Genomic DNA, 20,729 nt, shown 5'->3' with positions numbered 1-20,729 from the left:
GAAGGAAGTGATGCAATCCAGTTTCTGAATTCATTGCAGCCTTCTTCCAGCCTAACTACATGGAGATTCCTAGCTTTAGTATAAACATCTCCCATTCATTCATTCATTCATTCATTCATTCATTCATTCAGTATTTGAATATATTCACATATTGTCATTAATTTGTCAGCTACAAAAGGAGTGACAATACAGCTAACACGAGAAGAGCCTGAGAGCAGAGTTCAGTTATGTGGAGGACATGTTTAATTGCTGGACACCAATCAAAGAAGAGATGACTCCACATTTCTCTTCTCGGCTGTTTTATTTACTTGCTTGTTTAGACAGAAACCTTGAGATGAAAATGTGCAACAGTCTAGTTCACTGCACGTTTATTTAACAACAGTAAGCTGTTATCTGCTTTTTCCTACAATAAGAGCAACAATGAAACAAGTTTAGGAATGAAGCAGCTAAATGTTCCACAGTGCATCATTCAGCAGTAAATGACTGACATTCAATAACACATTAGTTACATTTCAAAATAAAACCAAACCTGCTGCTACTTTCAACAATATTCTTGAACAAATATCTCACATTATTTTGAGTTACAACAGCAGGCACAGATTATTAAAAAGCATAAATTCATTTTTTCCATTTCAGCGCCTTTCAGTGGAAGCAGATTGGAGGTCAGCTAAGGTCACACTTCGGTTGATATGGGACGTCCAAGTTTCCTGTCACTGAAAAGAAAACAGACAAAACATACAGAATAAAATTAAAATCTGGATGAACTGCTTTCATGCATGTGAAATTTTGTATAAATTTGTTTTTTTCTCTATTTAAAACAAAAATTCAATTCACTGAATTCTCGATGTGTAGGTTGGTGCAGTATTTTGTGAAAATACACCCTCATAGAGGAATCATATAAATGCTTTCACAGGCAAACCTGTTCTGCAAGAGCACCTTCCCATTCATCCAGTTTGAGTGAAAGGTGGCGCGAGATCCCTGTAGAAATTCTGAGGTGGACGACCAGGTAGCATAACATACAGGCACACCCTCATGCCTCAATTCATTATCTATAAACATAGCCTAAGAGAGAACCGAAAGTAGAGATGGAAACAGCTCACGATGCATTATTTAGATTGGCTATTAAAATGAACTGGATAACGGTAGGGAAACACTGTTGTCTGTATTATAACAGTACTACTTGTCTGGTAATGTGTCTTGAGAACACATTAATTATAAACTGACACCACAGTAATACACTGAAATGGAGCCAGCAGGTAAAAGTGAATTACATCACATTATGATCACAAAGGTACAACACAGGTTGGAGTGGCATCATGTAATCATACTTCACTGAACTCCAGTCAACCACACCAAACTCAAAGTCAAACAATGTGTGACATAATGTTGGAGCGGAAAAACTACATTAACAACAACATGGACTTTTCACAAGAGGGTGAATTCAAAATGTGTTTTAGTGAGTTTTTCCTCTTAAGATGACTTATGTTTATTCCATTTGACTCACTTCAATTCACTCTTGAGTCGTTCCATTTTATCATGCAAGCGACTATTCTTAACCCTGACAGGTTTTTCTGGGACGAACCAGGCAGCGATAAACTTGCACACCACCACTACATGCTGCGGGCAGAAAACACACGCAAGACAAAATGATGTAAGACAATCAAATTCAGTTCTTTTTCTAATTTTAATTTTAAAAATGTTTGCAATATTCCAGGAACAAACCTCAAAGAGAATGATGAACGCAAAGCGTATAGCCAGGACAAACCAAAACTGAGAGGTCAGAGAGTAGTCTTGATTCCTGTAGTCTCTGTAGCTGTAAACAACAGTTGGACCTGGTTGACCCGTCTATGAAGGAACACTACATGTGTGAACACAAACCAGTCATTTAGTTCTCTCACCTGCACTGAGTGACGTTAGCATAATCGTTTGTTTTCAGCATATATTCATCTTTGATGTTGGTCTTCATGAAGGCTACAGACAGAGTGTCATTAATGTAGCCTTGCATACAGCTGCAAATAAGAAAAACATCATGAGGACAGAACATAACTCAGTGCTAACATGATGTCAGAGCTTTAAGCTGGAGACATGACTGACTGTGTTGAGATGATGCCTTTGGCACATGGGCCATAATGGTAATGGTAAACCAGACGAGGAATAAAGTCAGATGAGATGCCAATGACCAAGCCATTAATGATCACAGCAAATACACCAACAGCTTCCAACACTTCCGTCCATATTCCTGCAGACAACAAAATAATCCTCAAATACAGCAGTTACATACAAACTCCTGTTTCTGTGTTGTATCTATTGCACTAAGTGGCAGAAAGTGCTCTTTCTGTGGCTCTTTTCTAAAAATAGGCTTTCTGGGTTTAAAACAACATAAAAGACAATGAAATGCTTGTTTTCCATGACTTACCAATGTCATTGGTCTTCCTGGGAATAAGGCGCCGCTCGTAGCGGACCATTTTGATGGCATCCAGGCGAATCTCAATGATGTTATTCATAAGAGCCAGAAGGGGCGCCAGAGGGAATGCAGCCACAAATGTGGTGGTGAAGCTGAACTGGATCACTGAGGAGCACAGAGAGCAGTGGGCAACATGCAAACAAAACAGCAACCTGCAGTTCTAAAAGCTGAAAACAAAAACCACACCACGTCAGTCCTTGTTATTTTAATTTATTAATTAGCTCTTTCCTCCATGTGTGACTTTGAGCAGCATTTAATGTTATGCTAATTTCAAACTGCAGCGTGAGAGAAACAAGTATAAATCCCTCTCGTGATTCTTTCTCCCTCATTTTCATGGCTGTAATATTTGTAGTTACAGTGACATAGACCTACCCATTTCCAGAAACTCATTAAACAGGCTGAAGGCATCCGTGTTACCCAGGTGATAGTTTCTCAGCCAGTCCCGTCTTTTGCAAATATCACATGCTTCAACACGACCCTGCTTTTCACGACAAAACTTCCTGTAGCATTTGCCACACTGTCTCTTCAGCCGTCTTGCAGTTTTTTTTCTCAAAAAGTTCATGGCCCAGCTGCAAGAGGATTAGATCCACTGTTGGTTCCTGTAGGTTACCTGAATGCAACATGCAAAGTCAAAACAAAACATCTCACTTACGGCACAAGGATCTCAAAGATGTTGTTGAGAGTCTGTTTGAGCAGCATAATCACCGCCATTTGGATAAAAAGGTCTGTTAAACAACCACTCGGATGGCACTGCAACACAAACGACACATCAGGGTTTACTATTTACCATGCTGTTGCAGAATGACAGCTCTGCAGAAACCATGAAGTGATCTCACCTCTTCCAGTCTAAACCCAAGTAGACGCACATAGTTTGTAGGATGGCCGTTTATCCTGACACAAACCAAGAAACATTTATTATACTCACTTGTTGGTAAACTGGAACCATTTGGTTTATTCAAAACATATCACCGTGCTTTGATCAGAATCAAAAACTACACAGGGAGTACAAAGCTATGTGTTGTGTTTTGGACTTGCATGGTATTCCAGCAGATACATACCTGCCCAGGAAAAAAGCCACATAGAAGAGAGAGGAGAAGAGGGTGAAGAACTGAAAGGTAAACATTTTAACTGTGAAGCTTCTCTCTTTGGCAGCGAGTGAGTTCAGCTTCTCTGAGTAATGCAGACAGAAGAAAGCATTCAGAATCAGATGATCTGGTTTAAAACTTAATGAAAGAAATGTTCCATCCTGACCAGGACTCAGGTGCTCTCACCTAGATCACAGAGTTTTAGGGACACCCATCTGTTCACCTGCAAACCAAATTACAGTTAGATTGACATGAGATATGATAGAATAATGATGTTGTCGAGCATGATCAGGACAATGCACAAGGACAAATAAATGATTTTTTTTAAGCTTTTAAAACAAATGTACTCCTGTTCTGTTCATTAAGAGACTTTCATGCTTATTGCCTCCTGTCAATTTTAGAAAGACAAAAACAATGGAAGGATTATAGTTTCAGGGATTTTTTTTCTGGTTTCATTGATATTAATTTTAAAGTATCTCAGCTAACCATGAAATATGTAAACTCACCGGCCACTTTATTAGATACACGTGTCCAACTGCTCATTAACACAAATGTTGAATCAGTCAATCACATGGCAGCAACTCAATGCTTTTAGACATGCAGACATGGCCAAGGTCTGGTGAGGTTTAAACCGAGAATCAGAACAGAGAAGAAAGGTGATTTAAGCGACTTTGAATGAACTGCCATGCCAGACGGGCTGGATCTGAGTATTTCAGAAACTGCTGATCTACTGGGATTTCCGTGCACAACCATCTATGGAGTTTACAGAGAATGGTCCAAAAAAGAGAAAATATCCAGTGAGTGGCAGTTCTGTGCAAATGCCTTGTTGATGCCAGAGGTCAAAGGAAAATGGCCAGACTGGTTCCAGCTGATAGAACCAATCTGGCAACAGTAACTCAAATAACCACTCATTACAACCGACGTATGCAGAAGAGCATATCTGAATACACAACACGTCAAACCTTGAGGCGGTTGGGCTACAGCAGCAGAAGACCACACCGTGTACCAGTTCTGTCAGCTGAGAACAGGAAACTGAGGCTACAATTCCCAAAGGCTCACCAAAATTGGACAATAGAAGATTAGAAAAATGTTGTCTGGTCTGATGAGTCTCGATGTCTGCTGCGACATTCGGATGGATTTGGCGTCAACAACATGCCAGCATGGATCCATCCTGCCTTGTATCAACAGTTCAGACTGGTGGTGGTGGTGCAATGGTGTGGGGGATATTTCCCTGGCACACTTTGGGCCCATTAGTACCAACTGAGCATCATGTCTACACCACAGCTTACCTGAGTATTGTTGCTGACCATGTCCATCCCTTTACGACCACAGTGTACCCATCTTCTGATGGCTACTTCCAGCAGGATTAACATATCCATATCATAAAGCGCGAATTATCTCAGACTAGTTTCCTGAACAGAGTTTACTAGTTTCTCTGTACTTAAATGGCCTCCACAGTCACCAGATCTCAATCCAATAGAACACCTTTGGGATGTGGTGGAATGGGAGATTCTTATCATGGATGTGCAGCCAACATATCTGCAGCAACTGTGTGATGTTATTATGTCAATATAGACCAGACTCTGAGGAATGTTTCCGGTATCTCGTTGAATCTATGCCACAAAGGACTAAGGCAGTTCTAAAGGCAAAAAAGGATCCAACCCAGTACTAGTAAGGTGTACCTAATAAAATGGTCGGTGAGTGTATGTAACTCAGTAGGAAATATTGAATGCTATTTCCCCACTCATTTTGTCAAATGTGAGTGGGGAATTAATGCTAAAAGACATTAAAAGGGGCCTTACCTGTGTATGCTGCACTCAAATTTAAAGTAGTTTTATGTTATTTGTGCTTTTTTGTTTATGCAATTCATTGTTGTGTGAAGTTGCATATTTTAGTCACAAGATGGCAGTGTTGGAAGGCTGAAAAGCTTTCCTCAATATTTGATAACATTAACTTGCCTCAGGCTCTTTATATGGCTCAGGAAGCAAGACAGACAGAGGAGAAAAACATAAATAATCACTAATTAGAAAAAAAAAAGTCAGTCGCTGTTTTTTTTTCTTTTTGGCCTTGGAACAACTTATGTTGTTAAATTTAATTTAATAAAGTATATTGAATCGAGGGCTGCACAGTGGTGCCTTGCAGTAAGAAGGTTATGGGTTCGATTCCCGGTCCCGGTCTTTCTGCATGGAGTTTGCATGTTCTCCCTGTGCATGCGTGGGTTTTCTCCGGGTACTCCGGCTTCCTCCCACAGTCCAAAAACATGACTATCAGGTTAATTGGCCCTCTCCAAGTGTGTGTGTGTGTGTGTGTGTGTGTGTGTGTGTGTGTGTGTGTGTGTGTGTGTGTGTGTGTGTGTGTGTGTGTGTGTGTGTGTGTGTGTGTGTGTGTGTGTCTCTGTGTTGACCTGCGACAGACTGGCGACCTGTCCAGTGTGTACCCTGCCTCTTGCCCGGAATGTTAGCTGGAGATAGGCACCAGCACCCCTCCCAGCCCCACTAAGGGACAAGGGTGTAAAGAAAATGGATGGATATTGAATCAAATTTTTCCTCATCTGTTTCTTATTGGTGAGTCATGAACACTGACCAAAGTTGAAGCAGGTGAGGCCAGCAGCACTTTAGTTGTTGCTCTGGGGTTTCTGTGACCTCCTGGTGAGTCCAGATATGGTTTTGGAGTAATTTTGGGAGACTGGCCACTCCAGCAAAGGTTCAACTCAAATCTGATCTTTAGTCATCTGTTTGTTAATAATAGCTTCTTACTGTGTTTTTCTTGAGTTAAAAAGCCTTTTACCTGTTCCTGCATGTTTTTCAATCAGGACATGATGTGTTATTTTTAAAATCAGAATTTGAATAAACATACCCGGGTCATGATCTGAATGGTGACAGTGCAGCACTGCTCCCAGCAGCATAGCTAACATGTTGGCTTTTTCTTCTAGAAAATCCGACTCGCTTCTCGAAAACCAGGAGGCAGTCATCACTCGAAACACCACAAGAGCATGAGTAATACCGATGATCACCATCAACTGCAACACACAAACACAATTAATGGAATCACAAGCGCATGTAGCCTTTTTCCTTCAAACAAGTATAACACTGCATCTCTCAAAACTGCTCTTTGAGTGTTGATAATGAATGAAAATAAGGTAAACAAAAAATATAAATAATAATCAGCATTAGCTTTATTCATGCACATCATTAATGTCTTCTCAAAAAAAGAGATTTTTAGACAGACAGACAGATAGACAGATAGATAAATCGATCGGTCTGTCTGTCTGTCTTGTGAAGTGCTGTTTGCTATTAGCTGGTGCTGCATAAAAAAGGTGACCAGAACTGAAATGAAACCTTAAAACCCAACAGTCACATGTAATGACTGGGTTTAAAGGAATTCAGTTAGAACAAAAACAGAAACCTGCGATATTAGTCAGGTTTAAACACCTAGCTGTACACTTATTTTGATTTATGCTCTGGAAGATAAATGGAATAAACAAAATTTGATTTCAAATTGTTGACCTCAATCATTGCTCTGTTTGGTAATCTGCAGTTTTCACTTTCTGAGGCCACAGAAGTGAAAGTTTGAAAGTTTGCGCAACTATAACAAAGCTCCACCCCAAGAATTCCAGAACAACCAGGACTGGTTCCTGGAAAAAAAACAACTGTTTTCCACAGAATTCTGACTGGTGTGTTGTTCCAGGAGTTGAAAGGAGTTTTTATTGGCTAGAAACGTCTTGGCTGTCAAGAAAACCCTTCATTAACCATAAAAAACAGTAAATAAGCTGTCTAAGGTTATATTGCAAATAAAGTTATAAAATAGAGCCCAATAAAAAGGAGGTGAAAAACAGCAAATCTAGCCTTTTTCCAAAATATTTTATATAAATGTATATTTTTTAATGAATTTGGAAAGCCTGTAATTTAATTTGTAAGCAATCAATTTCTTTTTATATAATTTGCAAAGAACCAAATACTTAAAATTATCTTTAACTTGCTTTAAAATAGTTGTTAGTGATGCCTTGAAGGAGCAGCAAACATAAACAGTAGCTGTGAAACTGAGCTGTCACTGTTCTGTGTCAATCTCCTCCCAGTGACGTTTCAACCTTTAGACACACTTCTGACGCCAACGCCTCCTACACCAGAATCACATGACAGATGCTTTTAGTTTCACTTCTCTGAGACAACATTGCACCATGGCAGTGTTATCATTCCAGGTAAAAAATTGACACTGATAAAGACCAGTTTCCTAACACATATTACATTGTGGGGACCCACTCTTTGTGGGGACAACAGCCTGGAGATGAGAAGTCCGAGTGGTAGGAGTTAGGTTTAGGGCTAAGGTGTGGATTGAGTTTAGGTTAGAGTTAGGGCCAGGCTATAGAAAATAATGGAAGTCAATGCACCTATTGATAGAGAAGATAGAGAAACATAACCTCTGTCTGTCTGTCTGTCTGTCTCTGTGTCTCTGTGTGTGTGTGTGTGTGTGTGTGTGTGTGTGTGTGTGTGTGTGTGTGTGTGTGTGTGTGTGTGTGTGTGTGTGTGTGTGTGTGTGTGTGTGTGTGTGTGTGTGTGTGCGTGCGTGTGTCTTACCATGGCTGTAAATAAGATGAGGACCAGAGTGCTTTGAAAGTATGAGTGTTTGAACTCTTTGGGCTTACACTCTACATCATTGACTATTTCCATGATCAGTTCTTCCTGTTGATACACAGACAAAAACACACACACTTGAAATTTCATAGAAAATTTTGGTTTGATTCAACACAAATAGAGTTCCACTGTGAAAACATATTCTGTAGTATATTAATCATTTTTCACATGACTTGAGAACATAGTTTAGAAGTATAAGACTTGTTTTTTTAGCCTGGTTAAATGCAGCCCCTTTATTCCATGATATGCTTCGCCCAGAGGGTCTGGACTCTCGGCTGTTGAGAAATGATTGCTTCCTGAAGTCGTGGACTCTGCTGAAGTTTGAAATGATTGAATCTGAATTTATCCAATCACTAATGTTTGGCTGTAACATATGTGCCAGCTTGACCGTGAAGGAAGCTGGGCTACAACACTAACCAGAAATTGTGTGGTCTGTAAACAACCACCCTCCACTGCTAAGAGTAAAGTCCCAAGGCAAACAACATCTTTGGCAGCAATGAAATGTTTTCAACATTCCTCTTGCTCCAACTAATCGCTCAATATATGGAGGCGTGGCAAAAAGGGACTAAACGGCTTGATTCACCTCAGCCGCTGCAATTGCTAAAACTACAGGCAGACTACCATTTTTAAACAATGCAGGAAATCAACTCCTTAGAAATCAACTTAGATTAAGGACAGTCAGAGTATCAGTTGACTCCTGTTCACTGATTGACTACGTTGAAATTCTACCAGAAAAATAAAGCTTAATTGAAGAACACCCAATCTGAGCACTGAAGGGAGATGAGAATCGAGGGCATTGGGGCCAGTTGTGTTAGAATAGAATAAAATAGAATATAATAGAATAGAATAGAATAGAATAGAATAGAATAGAATAGAATAGAATAGAATAGAATAGAATAGAATAGAATAGGCTGTACTGATCTCCAAGGGGAAATTGCTTATTTGCTGACAGCTACTACATCCAAAGTGTTAAAGATTGGTAAATACAAATATAACCATATGCAATATAAAATTTATAAGTGTGACATTGTATGTGATTTAAATATGACTAAATATAAAATAAACATATAAAATAAATATATACATACTGTACATAAAATAATAAGAATGCACATTAAAATACATCAATCTATAAATGAATTAATCCAGAGAAAATGTAGATTAAGGACAGTCAGAGTATCAGTTGACCAGTAAAATCTTCAGGATAGTTATTCCCAAATTTGACCCAACTGTGATGAAGGATTATTTGTTTTGCCTCTGAAGTCACAGCTCAGATCTGTGAATGATTTCATAATTTAGCTGAGAGCGTTCTAGTTGCAAGTTAGAGAACTGTTAGTATTGTATTTCTCTCTGTATTATACCTTCAAACATAAAAAGGGACATGTTCATTAACAGATACTGTACAGAATTATGTGGGCAATATCTAAATGTTTATGTAACAGAAATGATAATACATATTTTACACCATCAACTTGTTTTTTAATGGGAAACATTCAACTTTGGGAACTCTGACTTCCAAATGTAAACAAAATACATCATGAGTTTCCAGTATTAAACACCAGCCAAGATGATGGAATTAAACTGGAGAAACTTAGAGCGTGAAGTAAATGAATCAGTGATCTCCATTAAGACAGCTATCAAAGCCATCAGAATAACAGAACAGAATACAATAGAACAAAACTCGGTTCTGTTGTGTTCATGATTTAGGTTTATTCTATCTGAATGGTATATTCAGATAGATATCTGAATGAATCAGGGAAAAGTCCCGTCAATTATTACCTAAAGATTAAAAACAAACACAGTAAAGGGCATCATATTGTTGGGACTGACGTTGAAGAAAAACTGTACCTCTTCTTCACACCAGTCATAGACCTTCCATTTTGAGACATATCTGGCTCTGTGTCTCTTCCAAAACTCCAGGAAAGCTGTGGCTGAAACAAAGAAGGAAAGTGTCAAAATTACCCAGAACACCAGCAAAGCAGCAACAGTGATTAAATCAGAGACTTACCCCAGATTGCCATGAACATAGCAAATGCAACAGTTCCCTCGTTGTCAAACAAATGGCTGACCTGTGGGGGGAAGAAGAAGAAGAAAAAACACATAAACATGACATTTTTTTATTTCTAACACAAATTGACCAGTATGCTTTAACATTTGCATGTACAGTTCTGATTAGGTCCACATTATTACATGCTGTTACCAGGTAAGTTCAAACTGGATTTGTTTGGATAACATCGTAATAAACAAGTAAGAAAAATTAAGTTCAACTTCAGTGTGCATCAGCACTGCTCTGAACAGAAGACAAAATATTTCTTGTCCCTCATTAACTAGGACTACATTACTTCTTTTGGGAGGTATGGAAGGGGGGTTAGGCCAGTTAGGATTCTAAAAATTATGTCAACTTCCAAAATGTAAGCATAATGATATAAATGCTTTGTTACTGTCTTCAAATTCAGTGATTTACTTACATTTACTTCTCATCTTGTAATACATATCATGGTTCTGTGATGGTAACTCCAAAGCATCAACTTTACTGTCCTTAAAGTACTTTGTAATCAACATGGCGTTATACTCAGAGTCACTTGGAACCCAAACTTTAGCTGCCTAGCGAATGTCTTGACAGAAAGAATGTTATATTACATTCTCTCCTCAACCTCTACTGCAGCACAATGCCCACACATCATGATGCTGCCACCTCCATGCTTCACAGTTTGAATTGTGTTCTTAGTCTTTCATGGTCCATTTGCATATTGCTGCTGTTGGACAGAAATGTTCTCAAAAAATTTACTTTTCAGGAAATGGAAAAAAAGCACATTGCTTTATAAGGTCAATAAATTCCACATTTCCCTTTTGTTAGAAGTTACATGTTCTTTTTGGTACTGTTCAGCAGAAATCCACCAGTCATCTCAAAAAAACAATAAATTAAAATTAAGACAAATTAAATAACTCTTTTTCCAATATGTTGATTTTCCACCAAAAAAAAGACAATGTTATGTCTGCACACATTTACTAATTTATTATTTAGTTCTTCCAAAACGTTCTAGTTTCTTTGCTGGCATTTCTGCCATTTCCTAACTGATGACCAGTAAATTGTCATGCTCACCTTAGCGTAAGTACATGTTTCTGAGAGCTGTCTTGGTTCACACACCCTGTCACAGCTCGGACACATGGTGACATTAGAGTCACAGACCTCCTTACTTTGGACAAGTACACACACAAAAATGGAAGCATTAATATAATAAACATTTATTATTTTATTTTTTATGTAAAGTTTGTTTTATGTGAAACTCTTCAAAAGCTGCTCTGTGAAAGCAGAGCAGAAGTTTAATTCTATGCATGTTCCTGACTTACATTAGAGGGCTGGTGTTGAAAAAGGCCAGGCCATAAAGGAAGATGACTGCACCTAGAGCAGCAGCTGGAATCAGCAGTATGGTGTACCAGTTCAACCACAGGTAGTACAGTGCCACCTTCTCCCCAAAGTAAGATCTGCATCAACAGAGCAAACATGATCAAGGCACATTGAACTCATCACATTTAGAGGCTCAGGAAATCACTAGAGGTGTTTTAAGTTAATAAGCTGATTAGGGGTTGTACACCATGAGTAATTATTAACTGTGTTCACAATAGTTCAGTCTTCTGAGTTCCCCACTATTGTCTTTTTCTTCTTTTGGTTTTTAGTGCTAACCTAAAAACTCTAGTTCATTCAACTCTTGGGAGGTATGACCAAATAAAGAAAAAGTTAAAACAACTCACTATTGTAAATTTATCTTACACAATCTCACACATTTAGGTTCAAACTCTAAAACTCGCTAAATTCATTTGACTTGAAGAGTAGAACATAGTAGACATAACTAAATGTGGCTCAAATGTTTTACAGTGTAGGGTAATTTCTTGCTTGTTGGTAGCAAGCATGTTTAATAAAACAGATTTGGTCATCAATAGTTATTCTTGACCAGATGTAGACATCAAAAAAATTATATTAAATGGCATTTCTAAAGTAAAAATGCAGATTGACTGAACTAAAGATGTTATTTTTAGTTGCATTTTATAGTTAACTGGTTAATTGAGTTTTAATGACTGTTGTGTGCTTTAATGTGTATACGTATGGATGTAACAGGATATTCTTGAACATGAGACCTCATATTTCAGCAAGATTTACCTATACAAATAAAAGATTAAATAAAACAAAATATGTTCAATGTTTCTGGACAATACAATTTTAAATGGAATTTTACATGAATTAATGAACTCTTAGTGAGGATGCAAACCATCTCTTTAAAGATAAATTTTAGATAAAATGAAAATATAATTTACAATTTAGAGATTAGTATCTGCTATCATCTGTTGTTTTAGTAATGCCTGCAGATTTATACCATTAAAGCACCCATTACCCAGTAGAAAGTGTCTGGCTGAGCCTCCTAAGGACATACTTTGCTTTTAATTTTCTGTGGAATAAATATTGTCAAAAGTTTCAAAATAATGAGGCACAAAAGCATAAGAAAAGTACTGAATAGTTTCAGTCACATGGCAGTTGTGACAAAGAGGAAGAAACTGACTTGATTTCATCGAATGGTTGTGGTGTAAAGAGAGCCGACCATCGAGCCCACGTCTTTTGCAGATTCTTCTGCTCCTTTTTCTGAGTCATGACATATAAAAATAAATTAATTAAAAACATCAAGAAAGTCGCATTCACTACAGAAACACATTTTACTTCAAAGAAAGAAAGATGAGTAAAATAGTAAGTGGATGAAGGCTGAAGGCTTTGCAGTCACTCCTTTTCATCACATTTGTATTTATACTTGCATTGGTTTTTCTAAACCATAATGGAAAAGAAGCAGTCAAAAGTTTGCTCACCTCATGAAGACAGAACATAGTTTCAAATACACCCTCCATTTTCAGCTTCTCCAGGTTCTCTGAAAATATTAACAATGTGAAACAATGTGAAAAGATTTCCAGTGTGTTGGTACACAAAACTCTGTGTTATTAATGTATTACACATACACAAAAACTTTTACATCTCAATCCATTCTTCCATAAATATAAAAAAGAGGAAAGAAAGAAAGCCATTTTAAAGTCACTCACCGTTTGTGCGGATGCGAGTGTTATTGAGAATGAAATGTACAATTCGGATCCTGGGGAACACAGAAAAGAAAAGAACTCAGCACTAACAAAAGTAGGTTATTTGAGCATTACTAGCAGCAAGGTCATTTCACCATTTATACACAAAATAATTTAAAGTGTTTCAAACTAATAAGAAAGATTGGCAATAATAAGAAGAAACAAAAAATATAAAACGTACAGCAAAATTTAAGCCTTACATAAGGCATGAAAAATATACATGCTTAGGGAGTAACTAAACCCCAAATCAACTATTTCTTGCAGATACATTTTATGAATCCTTAAGTGTGCTATGTTTATGATTTTGTGCAAATTGTGGCATTTTCATGAAAATGTATTTAATTCTGCAATATTTTGGCCTAAAACTGTCTTAGTGCTGCTCGCTCTGGGTTGAATGGCAGCTATTGTACAGTTGAATTCCTATTGGTTACAGCAGCCCAGCTTGGTTGACATGATTCCATACTCATTCCTGGAAATGTCTTCAATTCCCGTTCTGTTAAGGCCACATTTTCTTTTCTTTTTTGGGATGCATGCTGGTTTGTATACTGTCAAGTGCTGCATATTCAGTTATTTCATGTCTCTTAACATTTTGATTTACCACAGTGATCATAGGTTCTTCATCATCCTCATCTCCACTGTCACTACTGCTACCATTGGCCAGTAAAGTATAAAAACTTTACTTCTTAATGGCAATAATTGATTTTTTTCCTTACAAAATTTTGAAGTTAAGAACTAAAATATAAATAAATGTTTTTAGGCTCTAAAAACATTTAGCGCCTAAATGTTTAGGCGCTAAACATTGCCTAATGCAAGCCAAAATGCTTGCTAAAAATGGTACAGATTTTAGATCTATAAGCAGAGTAATGATATCAATACCTCTCAAAAATATTGCCACTGTTGCATGACATCCACATGTACGGACAGGTGATCAATTGTAATTTTCTCCAAATACAAGGCTGTTATTTCGAAAATACATCAGTAGTATTTGTCCTTAGGGGTTACTTGATGTCACAATATGCTTTTTTACCTGCAAGAGTTTTCTACAGTAGAAAGAGGGACTGGATATTCCTGAGTTGGTCTGCATGCTTTTCCATCTGTCTGCCATATTGGATTTAACAAAAACTTTCTTATACTTGGGGTGGATGTCCAGTAGTTGGGGTGGATGGCCAGTATTTGGCAGTGTATTGTATGATCCCCTAGTGTCCACTTTATACACAATAAAATGGCTTTTATATTCCTGTCCACTGAAGTGACAGCTACGCATGAAAAAATAATGTCAACAATCAGTGCTTTTGACTTGGAGGTCTTCAAACAGAGGTTGTTGGTGGTGTACCAGAAAGACAGGCGCTCCACCTTCACTCTGTATGTGATCTCATCTCCTCTCCTCCAAAGATAAGCCCCACCACCATGTTATTATAATATCAGTAAATATTGGTTATCAACCATTTTCAATGGATTCTTATTTTGGACCATCAAATAGTCAAAAGAAAAAGAAATGTATTAAAAAGCAAGAGTCTCAACTTCAAAGGTTCTTTTTAGAAATTGATTTAGACAGAAGTGTGAGAATTTCTATTTTACCACATATTCAAAAATCTGCTTTCAAAAGAAACACTTTCTTTTCTGAGTTTGTGTGGCAATCACAGAAAAGCACAAATTAAAGTTCAGCGATTCTTGAGAATAGGGACAAAGCAGGTCCTATGGATAAAGCACCAAATTTGAATAAAATATACACAAAATATATTTTTTTCAAATATCTGACTAAACTAACCTGGGTCTTGTGAGCACAACAATGTATATTTTTCTTGTGTTTGCTGAATATTTTTTTATTTTAAACATTGTAGTCGGTGGATGATGCCTGTAAAAGCCCTTGTCCAGGAGCAGAACTCAACACATTATAATAGTTTAAAACAATTAAAGACATTAAAATTATATATTATGACAACTAAGTATAAGTAGTCATATAAATAATTATAAAAGTATCAATAAATTGAATTAAAAATAATTTTTAGATATTTTCCAACTCCTTTGAAATTTGTCCCTAGTTTTTGTCATCACCGTCAGACATGAAAAGAATGTAAAGAAATCAGGCATTATTGGGGGGCACCAGAACTTCTGAGGACCCCATGACGTCGTCTTTTCTCTTCCTTTGCTAAGAGGGCTAGTTAGCTCTGGTTAGCTTAAGTTATTCTTTAGTTTCTTCTTCTGTTTTATTCCTAAGTTGCTTGTCACAACCATGATGTGTCAACACCATAACTGACAATTTTCAAAACTTTGATGAAATTTTGTGAAATAAAAGCTTAATTTTGGTAAACTGTAAAGATTTCATGGACCTGATGAGCTACAATATGGCCTCCTTCAGAATAACATCATATAAATTGAGGTAGTTTGGCATTTCGTCAACTCTGTCAGATTTCAACTCCATCACAGTTTTTGTGACTCTTTCAGTGAAATTGTTGTCAAATCTCACTTAATTGTGCAACTAATTCATTTTAATGTATTTTACATAAATTTCATTACTTCACATGTATCAAGTTTTTCATTTTATTCACTAGTTTGTCAGTTCTGTGTCAACTCCGTCATGCACTGTCAACTCCATCAGATGGACTTTTTGTTGTTTTTTGTTGTAAATAATATTTATTTTGTTTCTTGAGAAGCATTTGTCTGTAAAATGAGTAAAAATATCACTAACAGGGTATTTTAAAAATCATTTTATATTTATTTTTGTCAGATGGTGACAACAAAGTTCTGGGTCAGGTCGATTAAAAATTTAATTTTTTTTAAAAATTTGCAACTGGGAGCCTGCACCATATCATCTTTACATTTCCTAAACATTATTTGTCATATTTGCATACATAAGGTTGAGAAATAATTTTAAAAAAAATATGGGAAAATTAAAACCCATTTTGTCCCTATTCTCACGAATCACTGAGTTCCATTCAACTGCCAGCATTGCTCACGTTTCTCAGATGTGAGACATCATTCCTGGAATTAGTCAATTCCTTCTGTTTTCTTAGAACCCTTTGGAATTTAGATTCAGCAAACAGGTAAACCATTTTTCTGTTTCAGTCGTCTTGGGATAGGTTCAGGAGATAAATTGGCCATTTGCCAAAAAAGACACAAGCAGACAAAACAGAAATCTAATGTTATTCACAGCTGTTCCTCAAACACAGCAAATGATGAGGAACGGTCTTTGTAAGAACAAATCATGACAGAGCTGTGAGGTCTTCAGTAATATGGTAAAAAAAAAATTTAAAAATAAATAAATAAAATTAAAAAAGCTAAATAGCCTAAATTTGCATAATATTTGATCAAGTTTGAAGATAACTATGGTTAAAAGCTTTATTTCTGGTAATTAACAGTTAAGAAATAAACATTTCCTGCTTTGACTTGTAGTTTTTTAATGACAATTATATCATGCTTACCTATAATCACAGGTGTTTGTTCAAAGCTGACAAAGCAATTTCCTAGAACTACCAACACAAGTTTTATAAATAGGTGTATTTGTATAAAACTGAAGGTGTGTAAATGTGTGTTGAACAAACCTGTTAGCCTGGGTAATTTTATTCTCATCTTTACACCAGTTGCAGGCGTCGGAGACTTTGATCAGGTACTGATAGTCCTCAAATATCTCATTGGGAGCACGCAGGCCCAGAAATATTTTATCTTCATGGTGAATGCTCTGCCAGAAAACATAAAAATGCATATTGGTGGATTTTTTTCCCTTAATGGCAACTGATCACCATCTTGATGTTCTAATAATAATAAACTCACTGTGATTGTAATCTTTTTCTTTTTTAGTTTATCCAGGAACTCTTTTTGCTTGTCAGACTTCTCTGTGCCAGGCTCCTGCTTGATGGCCACCAGTAAGAAGTCAAATGTAGTGTGGAGAAACTGTTCAAACACAAACTATTACAACCCCATATACAACACAGAGAAACATGACATCTTTATTTTGAAACACTGATGACAAAGAGAACAACAAAAACACAGTGTAAAAGTATGTACAGAAGAAATATTCAATAATAGTTCAATCATAGGAAAAACACATGGTGAGTAGAGTTCATATGAATATTAAAGCAGGAGTGTGCAACTTAAGAATAACTTCATTTGTGTTCAGGGGTTTATACATTTCTGTAGAGGTCCTGAGCTGATGCAGAAGAAGCTGTTCTGTCTGCTGGGACCTGACCTGCTCAGCCAGCACCATGAATGAACCCAAAGATCAGAGCAAACTCAACACCTTCCATGTATCAAACAGTAAAGTCAAATCAGAGTTAAGCTTTTAGAAAAGTAGCTGGTGAAGACTTTGACTCTTCCTATCTAAATGATGATTGTTATCTGCTAGTGAACATGCACACTCGTCCACTGAGTCATTTGGGATCTGTCAAAGTTAGTCTGCTTTGGTTTTATTTAGAACCAAGCTGAAGAACATTAAATTGGCATTATAATGTTTGCTGACAGGACAAACTCTTCACCTCCGTATCAATATCAGATCCAGTCAGAATTTGTCAGCCAAATGAGAAGCTGAGCAGCATAACCACGTTATCCTGCATGCAGACAGCAGATTAAGCTACCTCTGTTAATAAGTGTTGGGTTATCAGTTCAGAACAGTAACAGAGTTTTTTATGTGAGCATTTATCCTCTGTGTTTGCATGTTGTACATGAGGCTAATCTACATTCAGCTTAGGCAAAGTTCTGCTGAAGTTTAGTCTTACCAAAGAAGGAAGGAAAGGCTCATTGCTCTGGTCGTCATTCTCTCTCTCCTGCAGCTCCATCTTGTCCTTTAAGGGAGACAAACACCTTTCATTTTTACCTCAACAATAAAACAGCTAATGGAGCTATATTCTGGCTTTACTGTACAACATTAATGGCTCATAAAACATAAAAGATACATTTAAATTCTGCTTTTTCCCAGTTTTCTTAATTAAGGCCATTAAATTAATTTAGTTCTCTTCAGTTCTACATGATCGATAGCAGCATTTCTTACAGTTGAGCAAACCCTGCAGTACATGTTTGGGGGTTTTAGAACCTTTTGTGAAACTATGGAAAAACATGTAGATCATACAAATGTTAAAAAATACAAAAGATTAAACTTACAAAATGGACAATAATAGCATATTGGCTGATAATGTTTATGCTGGAATTGGGTTAATTGTGATTCAGTATGTAGAAAAGTCATGTTGCAATTAAAAGGTGTAGAGTTCAATTCCTGCCATTTGTTAATGTGCTCCAGGCCAAAGCACTTAACTCTGTGGATTTAGTGGTGCATTATTTGTCAGAAACTGTAATGTACAGGACCCCAAATCTCAGTTTTCCCATTAAGATACACATACAATAAATACAAAGTTTTCTCAAATCTGGTTTCTAGTAATATTATATTTAGTTTTCTTGTGGGTGAAACATTTTTTTTTTCCAGATATTCAGCTACGTCTGGACGAGGTCTAAAACAGCTAAACAAGGATGTCAGAGCAGATAATGTGCATCAGTTGGTTGGGGTTGGGAAACACCCTGCCTTGGTTTCCACCATGCAAGTCAACAACAACATGGAGAACTATGTTATTCTGTTTGGATGAATCACATTTTCTTATAAAGACATATGAATGGGTTGGTCTATGTTAGTGACCTTTGGGAGCCCAGTAAGAAGTGTTCTGACCTCATGACATGTTGACATCATTTTTATAAGGTTTAACCTGTCAAAAATAGTAGTGATTATAAACCACTTTTCTTATGGCTGTGCATCTCTGTTCTTAAAAAAATGTTTATGTAAAAAATAAATAAATAAAGATTGATTTTACAAACAGTATATTTAACAGTATATTTACCAGCATTTAAAGGTGCTGATTTCCTCTCCACATTCTGCTATCTGCATTATTAAAAAAGAGGCATTTCATGCGAAGTACTTATTATTATTAATTGGAATCTTACGAATTAGATGTCGCCATGGGGCAGCAAGACTTTGTGGTTGTGTGACAGAGCTGCAGCAGGGTGCAGGTTCAGGCTCGTCTGAGACCTTCCCACTGTGCTGACTAACTCCTGCTTTTCACCAGAGTTTTTGTTTTCCAACTGTTCACCGTCACATTGTTTCTACACCTTCACACTGTAGAGCCGGTATGGCAACAGAAAATGTAAGTTTTTATACTGCATGAGTAAGAGTGGATCTTCAACATGATTGTGAAGCCTCTGTCACAGCTACAGACCTCTCAGAATTGAAGCTTTTTTTGTGATAATTTATCCTCAAAACTAAAGCAGTCTGCTTTAGGAAAAAGGGAAACAATAACAGTTAGTGAGAATTTGGGTGCAGCTTTATGAAAAATTAAAAAAAATAATAATAAATTAAAAAAAAAAATATATATATATATATATATATATATATATGTGTGTGTGTGTGTGTAAACAAGCTGTATATCTCTTATATGTGTCTTCAGCAAAGACGCATATAAGGGATAATTTAAGAAAGATACCAAACATGCCATGTTTATAGGACTGAGTGCTGATGGTGATATAATTTTAAAAGCAAAAACTATCTCACAAGTACATCACAATTTTGTCTCTTTAAACAAAAAACATCTGAAAACATTTATTTTTTAACTGTACTGGGACAACAGTATCAATACATTAGAAGTAGGTAATATTACAAGGGCCTCTTTAAATGAACGCATAGACAACAGGACATTTTCTCAAATTCTGTATTTGACAAGACGTTAAAAATGACTATTTGTTCTCTGGCTGGTTATTTAAATCCAACAATATAAAACCCAACTAACTTAAACAGGTTGATGCTTAGAAACATCAACCTGTTTGTAAACTAAGTCCCAGTCGGTACAAAGAACAGTTGCAGAAAACCCGGACTGTAAACCACCTTGGTTACTTTAACATGAGTTACTTACAGCTCACTCTTTGGACAGGAGGCAGGACTGTGTGTGCCGTTGAACAAAAAGAAAGGTTGAATCTCAGGAGAATCTTTTTACCTCGGTATTCTTGAAGTACATGCTGTAATTTATTTAAATTGAAGCTCAGCAGGTAAAACCGTTCTTCACCCTCAGCAGCAGCCGTAGTTTCAGTTCCATGGACGTCTTTCCATGACCAACACACACCCCGACTCCGAGGAAAAGAGAAACAACCTGGAAAGCCTCCAGGCTGTTTCTCCCCCTCACTTCCGCATACCTATAGCCAGGTAAATGCAGCTCTGAGCGCGTGTTTTTTTTTTTTTCTTTCTCTGAGTGCGTGTGAGGTGTGGAGGTGGGTCGTTCCTTACGTGCACGAGAGATAAAGTCAAGTTTAGCTGAAAGCGGAACAGTAATGTCGTGATGTTTTGATAGAGGCCGGGGTTCAAAAACAAATGACGTGAGAGGAATTTCAGGAGTTTCAAAAATAAGTTAGGCTCAGTCATACCAGAATGAACATAGTAACAAGTGGGTGAACCGGTTCTCTGGT

The 20,729-nt window shown here is 37.0% G+C and overlaps 1 pseudogene across 1 annotated transcript; it reads right to left on the bottom strand.

Moving 5' to 3' along the window:
- Window positions 1–1,500: 1,500 nt before the first annotated feature.
- On the bottom strand, window positions 1,501–20,453 carry LOC148160145 (anoctamin-9-like; annotated as a pseudogene). Its single transcript, XR_015762472.1, has 23 exons — window positions 20,264–20,453; window positions 18,011–18,076; window positions 17,070–17,189; window positions 16,841–16,977; window positions 13,263–13,312; window positions 13,035–13,093; window positions 12,737–12,816; window positions 11,532–11,666; window positions 11,284–11,377; window positions 10,189–10,249; window positions 10,029–10,111; window positions 8,124–8,228; window positions 6,406–6,568; window positions 3,736–3,772; window positions 3,523–3,634; window positions 3,301–3,355; window positions 3,117–3,214; window positions 2,837–3,033; window positions 2,417–2,569; window positions 2,095–2,239; window positions 1,899–2,009; window positions 1,723–1,813; window positions 1,501–1,617 (listed from the first exon to the last, which is right to left on the bottom strand). The product of XR_015762472.1 is annotated as an anoctamin-9-like (transcript).
- Between the last annotated feature and the right edge of the window lie 276 nt (window positions 20,454–20,729).

The sequence above is a fragment of the Poecilia mexicana genome, unplaced genomic scaffold (genome assembly GCF_051168715.1).
Source record: "Poecilia mexicana isolate PSO_F unplaced genomic scaffold, ASM5116871v1 scaffold_3, whole genome shotgun sequence".
Classification (NCBI taxonomy): domain Eukaryota; kingdom Metazoa; phylum Chordata; class Actinopteri; order Cyprinodontiformes; family Poeciliidae; genus Poecilia; species Poecilia mexicana.
Note: the sequence above shows the minus strand (reverse complement) of the source record. Positions and strands in the feature narration are given on the sequence as shown.